Source organism: Lactuca virosa, chromosome 7 (assembly GCF_052849685.1).
Source record: "Lactuca virosa cultivar CGN04683 chromosome 7, Lactuca_virosa_CGN04683_v6, whole genome shotgun sequence".
In the NCBI taxonomy this organism is placed as follows: Eukaryota; Viridiplantae; Streptophyta; class Magnoliopsida; order Asterales; family Asteraceae; genus Lactuca; species Lactuca virosa.
Window position 1 is genome coordinate 249078036 of NC_136432.1, and position 6835 is coordinate 249084870.

Below are 6835 nucleotides of genomic sequence, written 5' to 3' on the forward strand. Positions count from 1 at the left end.
ACTTTTTCCTTTTATGATGTTTTACGACCTCAAAAAAAATATATCAATATATAGATTATACTCTTTTAGATGAAAAAATTATAAGAAATATTTGGAAATGAAACAACATCCGCATACTAGTATATAATAAATAGTACTTAGTGGATGTGCTTACCCCAAGCCTTGTTATTATTTAACTATATATGACATGACATTATTAAATTTATTAAGTTTGCGAGACTAGATGCTTTTAAATTCTTATGCTTTCACATTTCAATTGTTCACACATGTTTTATATCTTTAAAATTTCCTCTCTCACTTCCAAACTAAGACACTTACTAGTTACTAGAAACAAGCATCGACAACAAAATTTGTTGCTTCATCGCCTTACTGACTCGTTGCTACATGTGCTTCACGAGTATTTTACAAATTAGTGAATTAATTCCATACTTATAGACGGGTTTTGTCACTACTCCTTTACTAATTGCTATGTAGATAACCAAAGATGAACGAATAGCACCTGCAAAAAACATAATTTAAACGACTTCTAGCAACTGATGTTCCTATCTAATGGTATTTTATAAGAAAACTAACAATATATTGTCACTAGATAGTTCAACAATATTAATGGTCTTATGTTTTCAAATATCAGTGTAATAGATATCAAAGCTTCTTAATTGATTGATTGAAAACACGGCCAGAATATAAATACAAGAGACGAGATAAAATAGGAAGGGGTAATCACTAAAGCTAAAGAAGATATCCTAAATAAAAGAAAGATATAGATAAAATGGACGGATTCCTTCACTCCCCCTCAAGCTGGAGCATGGAGAGTACGAATGCCCGGTTTGCCCCAAAAACAACGTAGACGCTCGACACTAGAGCTTTAGTAAAACTGTCAACAACTTGATATGTAGTGCTGATGTATTCTGTAACGATTTCTTTAGACTCAACTCGCTCTCGAAAAAAATAACAATACATTTCGACATGCATGTTTGAATCACGTTAAGTTCACTCAATAGTCAACGCATCCAAAGAATCTTGCTTACGGTGGTACATTACTTTACTCTGTATTAAGCTTCACCAAAAGAACATGAAACAACTTATTGTTTTTTTGTTCGTCCTGAAATTGGGGCTCCTCAAAACAAAACCAGACATCCAGTTCGATATCGTCTAGTGAACCCACACCCAAACCAATCCGCATCACATAAGGCAGTGAGCCCAAGACCTCCCGTTCTTGGAAGAAGAATACCTTGACCTTGGGTGGCTTTTAAGTAACAAACGACACGCATGGCAGCATCCAAGTGTTTTTCGAGGATCAGAGACAAATTGGCTAAGCAAATTCACTAGATAAGAGATGCCCGATCTGGTTACTTGTAAATAGAAGAGTCGACCAATCAGTCGATGATATTGAGTGTTATGAACAGGAGGTCTATTAGTTTCTAGATCGAGTGGCAAATTTTGCTCCATCCGAAAAAACTTGGCCGACAACCTTCTTGACCACTGTCTTTCAAGATATCTAGGGTGTACTTTCTTTGACTGGGCACCAACCCCTCTGTTGTGCAAGCTGCTTCGATGCCCAAGAAATAATTTAGAGGACGAAGATCTTTGATGCTGAACTGATTGTGTACATGGAGTTTGAATTAATTAATTTAGCATCGTCATTCCCCATTAGAATGGCATCATCAACGTAAACAAGAACATCGATAAAGGAGGCGTCTGTTTTGTAGACGACGAGCGAATGATCAGCCTTGATAGGGGCCTTTTCAGTTAGAATTAGAATTTACTTCAATTAGAAAAGTTGGATGTTGCGCCTCCCCCAACTTTTCTAATTGAAGTAAATTCTAATAGAAAAGTTGAAATTCTATACATCCACATAGAAAACATCCACATTAAACCCCATAGCCCCTCCCATAAATTTAAATCATTATTTACCCTAAATCCCAATTCTCAGTTAATTATTTTGGAGACTTAGTGCTGCTTTTCAACTCCAATCTCCAAGTCAAAGCTATTTATACTTTTTTATATATTCTAACTATTTTCTAATTTACAATTAGTAACATTATTATAACTAGTAATTTAGTTTATTACAAATATAAGGTAAATCGTAAGAAACAAGGATCCGTGGTTTTTTTTCCATACTAAAATAAAATGTTCATAACCACAATTGCATCTTGTTAGTGATAATTATAGAGAAATATGTTCACAATACACGCCTACAATCTAACAGGATTAGTAAGCCAATATTTCTCGTTCAAGTTTACTAACCTATTACGCTATTTAGTTATAAATATATTTTGATACGTTATTACAACGTAAACCCCCCTTATTCCAAAAATTTGGCTCTGCCCCTACTGCTGCTAATGTTTTCTATGTGGATGTATAGAATTTCCAAAAATATAGGTTCCAAATATTCACCTTATGTGTTTTGATACTTCTATAAACCTGCATTAAGATATGTCTTTTAATGCTAAATTCATTTTCATTGGTGTGATCAGAGTGTGTGGTTTTCCCATAAGTCACACACCTGTATGGACGTATATGAATGGTTCCAAGCTGTCTATTCACAATTTGTACTAATTAATAAGCTCCCACAATACCTTTTTTTTGACATTTAGTTGGTTATTTGACACAATAAGCTCTTGAAAAAAGCTCATAATGTGGTTGCGCTAACAGTCGATATATTTGATAGTGCTAATGATTGTCATTAATTTGTCTACACAAATAGATATTTCTTTGGTTTTACTTGCAGCTTTATGATCATTTTAGCATCATAAGAACTTAGATTTAAGCATAATTGATGAACAGAACAAAGTAAGTTACAATCACTACTAGTGTTGAAGTTCTTTTTCTTGTGTGTTCATATCTCTTTGAATTCCGTGGTACTGTAAATATTTCTTTGAACATAGTCAGAACTTAGATTTAAGCATAATTTCCTCTCTTGCCAGATGACACGTTCCAAGAGTGTAAATATTTCTTTGAATTCCGTGGTAGTGTAAGGCCTTCTTTCTTAAGTTACAGAGGATATTAGAGGAGGAACTATAATTTAGTGAAAAAGTAAATGAGTTTTTGAATCAACAGTTTTTAAATAAGGCTGATCGATGTAAAACATACTATAGGGTTCTTTATTTCCGGAAATTTCAGTAAGATAAGAGAAAACTGAAACAATCAAATCCATTCCCACACTTTCAAGCAAGCACATACGATAAGTTTATATGAATACCAATCCTATTTACCGTAGAATGAAATCTAATAATCAATCATTTTGATCTGGCCAAGAGGATTGTTGAAAGCCTGGAACTCACAATACTTGCAACTCAATGGCATGACGGACTCGATCCCCAACTCATGGTGATGATGATGATTATCACCATGATCATTGTTAAAAGGATCTGCAATCTTACGTGAAATCACGACTGAATTAATGACGTCATCATTTGGATGAAAAACGGAGAGAACTTCGAACCCTTGAAGTTGTTGTGCTTCTATCACTGGATAGAGAAAGACACGGGCACCATGAGCACTCCTCAGCATGAGCAAAGCACCTGGGGCCATGTACTTTGCCAAATGATCAATCACCTTGACCTTCTCATCAGTATCCATCCCTACAAGTGCAGCCAAGAAAATGACATCATATCCCTTCAACTCATCCGTCACATCAGTTATATTGGCAGTGTGGAATACCATTCTTTGGGACAAATCAGAATCAGACGAAACAAGATGAGAGGCCATCAAATTTGCCGAAGAGTCTATGTCATAGTTGTGAAAACTGGTGTCCTTGAGATGATAAGAGGCTAATACAATAGATGTGAGAGGCAAGGGGCCAGACACCACAAAGGCAAGACGCTTAGGGGCTTGTCCAAATGCAGAATAGTGTTCAGTAAGAATGTCAAACTCAAGATGGCTAAGCTTCAGGTAATTGGAGTAGTAAGGGAATTCTTTTAGATGGTGAAGTGGATTTGGGAAAGAGCCTAAAATGGTGGAGAAGTGGGCTTCAAGATGGCCTTCAGCCTCACCACAAAGTCTTATGAGCTTTGACCTTATTTCTTGAATATTGGCCGGGAGACTGGATATGTTTATAGAAGAGGGTGGGATGCAAGCGCTGACCAGCTCAGTGAAGAGGCTATCAACATCTTTGGAGGGTTTCAGATTGTCAAGCTTTGAAATTTTGTGATAAATCTCACACACTTTCTCTACCAAAATGATATCTTTCTGGAGTTATTCCATGCCTGACACTAAATAATCGGATATTTCTTGAACAAGCTGTTAAGATAAACTCTTTGTATGTCAGAAAACGAAGAACCAATTGTGTCTGTATGTAATTCTCAAAGGATGTTTATTATTTATAGCCATGTTCCGGCCCCACATAATATTTGTGAAAAGGGACGATCCATGCTTAGTTTTTGATTTGACAGCAACACCACATATTATAAGTTAATAAGCAGTACTCCCCTAAAAACATATGGTATTTTTTTTTTATCATTGATGGCCCATTTATCATCCGTTGACTATAATTAGGCGTATTTTTCATTCGTGTATATATGTTTTGATAGTTTTCAACTGATGAATGACTTATGTGCTTTGAATACAAATTATGTTACTATTAGAGTTTAGTTATTGTTTTTTATTACCATAATATTAAAATATATAGTAAACTTTTGCTTCACTTTTTCTAATTTGAAGTTTTTTATGTTTATTTACGACCTCAAAAAAAATAAAAATAAAAAAATCAATACATATTATACTCAATTATAAGAAATTTTTGGAAATGAAAAACATCTACATATTAATTAATATATAATAAGTACGTACTTGTTGGATGTGCTTACCCCAAGCCTTGTTAATATATAACTATATATGACATGACATTATTAAATTTGTTTAGCTTGTGAGGCTAATAGATGCTTTTAAATTTTTATGCTTTCACATTTCAATTGTTCACACATGTTTTAGTTCTTTAATATTTCCCCTCTCATTTCCAAATGAAGAGACACTTACTAGAAACAAACAGCGACAACCAAATTTGTTGCTCCATCGCGTTACTAACTCCAGATGTCGACACAAGTACTTCAGTGAATTTATTCCAAACTTGTAGACGGGTTTTGTCGCCACTCCTTTACTAATTTCTATGTAGATAACCGAAGATGAACGAATAGCACCTGCAAACAACATAATTTATGCCACTTGTAGCAACATAATTTCTTATCCGTTGGTATTTTAAAAGAAAAATAACAATATATTGTCACTAGTTAGTTCTGTAATTGAATTGCCTGCCATTGATTATTCACATCCTAAATATATAGATATAGAGTACAGCGAATAAAAGAGATATACAAGGAAAGTAAATATGCTAAACTAATACACATATACAGTAATAATCATGTGCGTTAATACTCCCCCGCAGAGCTATAGCCAGTCGAATGCTCATACTGTTCTTGAATTTGGTAAAGAGTTGACGTGGAAGCCCTTTGGTGAATATGTCTGCATATTGATAATCAGGAACGTGTAGAACTTTGACAGACCCAACTCGAACTTTTTCTCTAACAAAGTGGATGTCGATTTCAACATGTTTTGTTCGCTGGTGTTGAACTGGATTTTTAGGCTGATAAATGGCTGAAATGTTGTCACAATAAGTGATGGTGGCTTGTGTGATAGGTACCGAAAGTTCAAGTAGAAGATTACACAACCAACTTGTTTCAGCAACTGTATTTGCAACACATTTGTATTCTGCTTTTGCACTAGAGCGTGAGATGGTTGGTTGGTGTTTTGATGACCACGGAACCAAATTTTCACGAAGAAAAACACAAAAACCGGAGGTGGAACGACGCATGTCTGGGCATCCCCTCAATCAACATCAGAGTAAGCAGTGAGCTTGGTAGATTTGGAGGGACTAATGTGCAGGCCATGAGAGATAGTTCCTTTGATGTACCTTAGGATTCATTTTAGGAACTGGAAGTGAGAATCACGAGGCGCATGAATGAAGAGGCACACTTATTGGACATCATAAGAGATATCGGGTCGTGTAAAAGTAAGGTATTGAAGGCACCGACTAGGCTTCAGTAAAGTGTGCCATCGGTTAATGGTTTTCCGGTAGTGGCGCTGCGTTTAGATGTTGTGTCAACGAGAGTGGTGGAAGGTTTGCAATTTGACATATTTGCTCTGGCTAGGATCTCTATAGCATACGTTTCTTGAGATAGGAATAGACCACCATTTTGTCTTTGAACCGAAACGCTGAGAAAATGGTGAAGGTTTCCAAGGTTCGTCATTGCAAATTCCATGGAGAGAGATTTTATGATGTCGTGTAGAAGAGTTCATCAGAGGCTGTAAGGATTATATCGTCTACATAAAAAGTAGATAGACCATTTTATTACCCTTTTTGAAGATGAATAATGACGACTCGCATATGTTACTTCGAAAACCTCATGAATGAATGTATGTGTCAAAGCGTTGATACCACGCCCTGGGTGCTTGTTTGAGGCCGTATAGAGATTTCCTTAGGCGGCAAACATGACCGGGATGTTGAGTGGCGGTGAAGCCGGGCGGTTGGAACATATAAACAGTATCACGAAGATAACCGAGTAGAAACACATTTTTAACATCCTATTGATGAATAGGCCAAGCCCGGGAGACTGCTCAACTGAGGACTATGCGTATGGTTGTTTGTTTTACTACTGGACTGAAAGTTGCGTCGCAGTCGATACCCACTTGTTGACTTTTTCCGTTGACAACTAGGCGGGGTTTGTATCGTTGAAGGGTGCCATCTTCTTTACATTTCTGAGGAAATAGCAACATGCAACGAATTATATGAGTAATGGGAGGCCGAGGGACCAATTCCCAAGTTTTGTTAGCCATTAGG

The 6835-nt window shown here is 36.2% G+C and overlaps 1 pseudogene; it reads right to left on the reverse strand.

Annotated features, from left to right (window-relative positions):
- Positions 1–3081: 3081 nt before the first annotated feature.
- On the reverse strand, positions 3082–4206 carry LOC145124897 (nicotianamine synthase-like; annotated as a pseudogene).
- Between the last annotated feature and the right edge of the window lie 2629 nt (positions 4207–6835).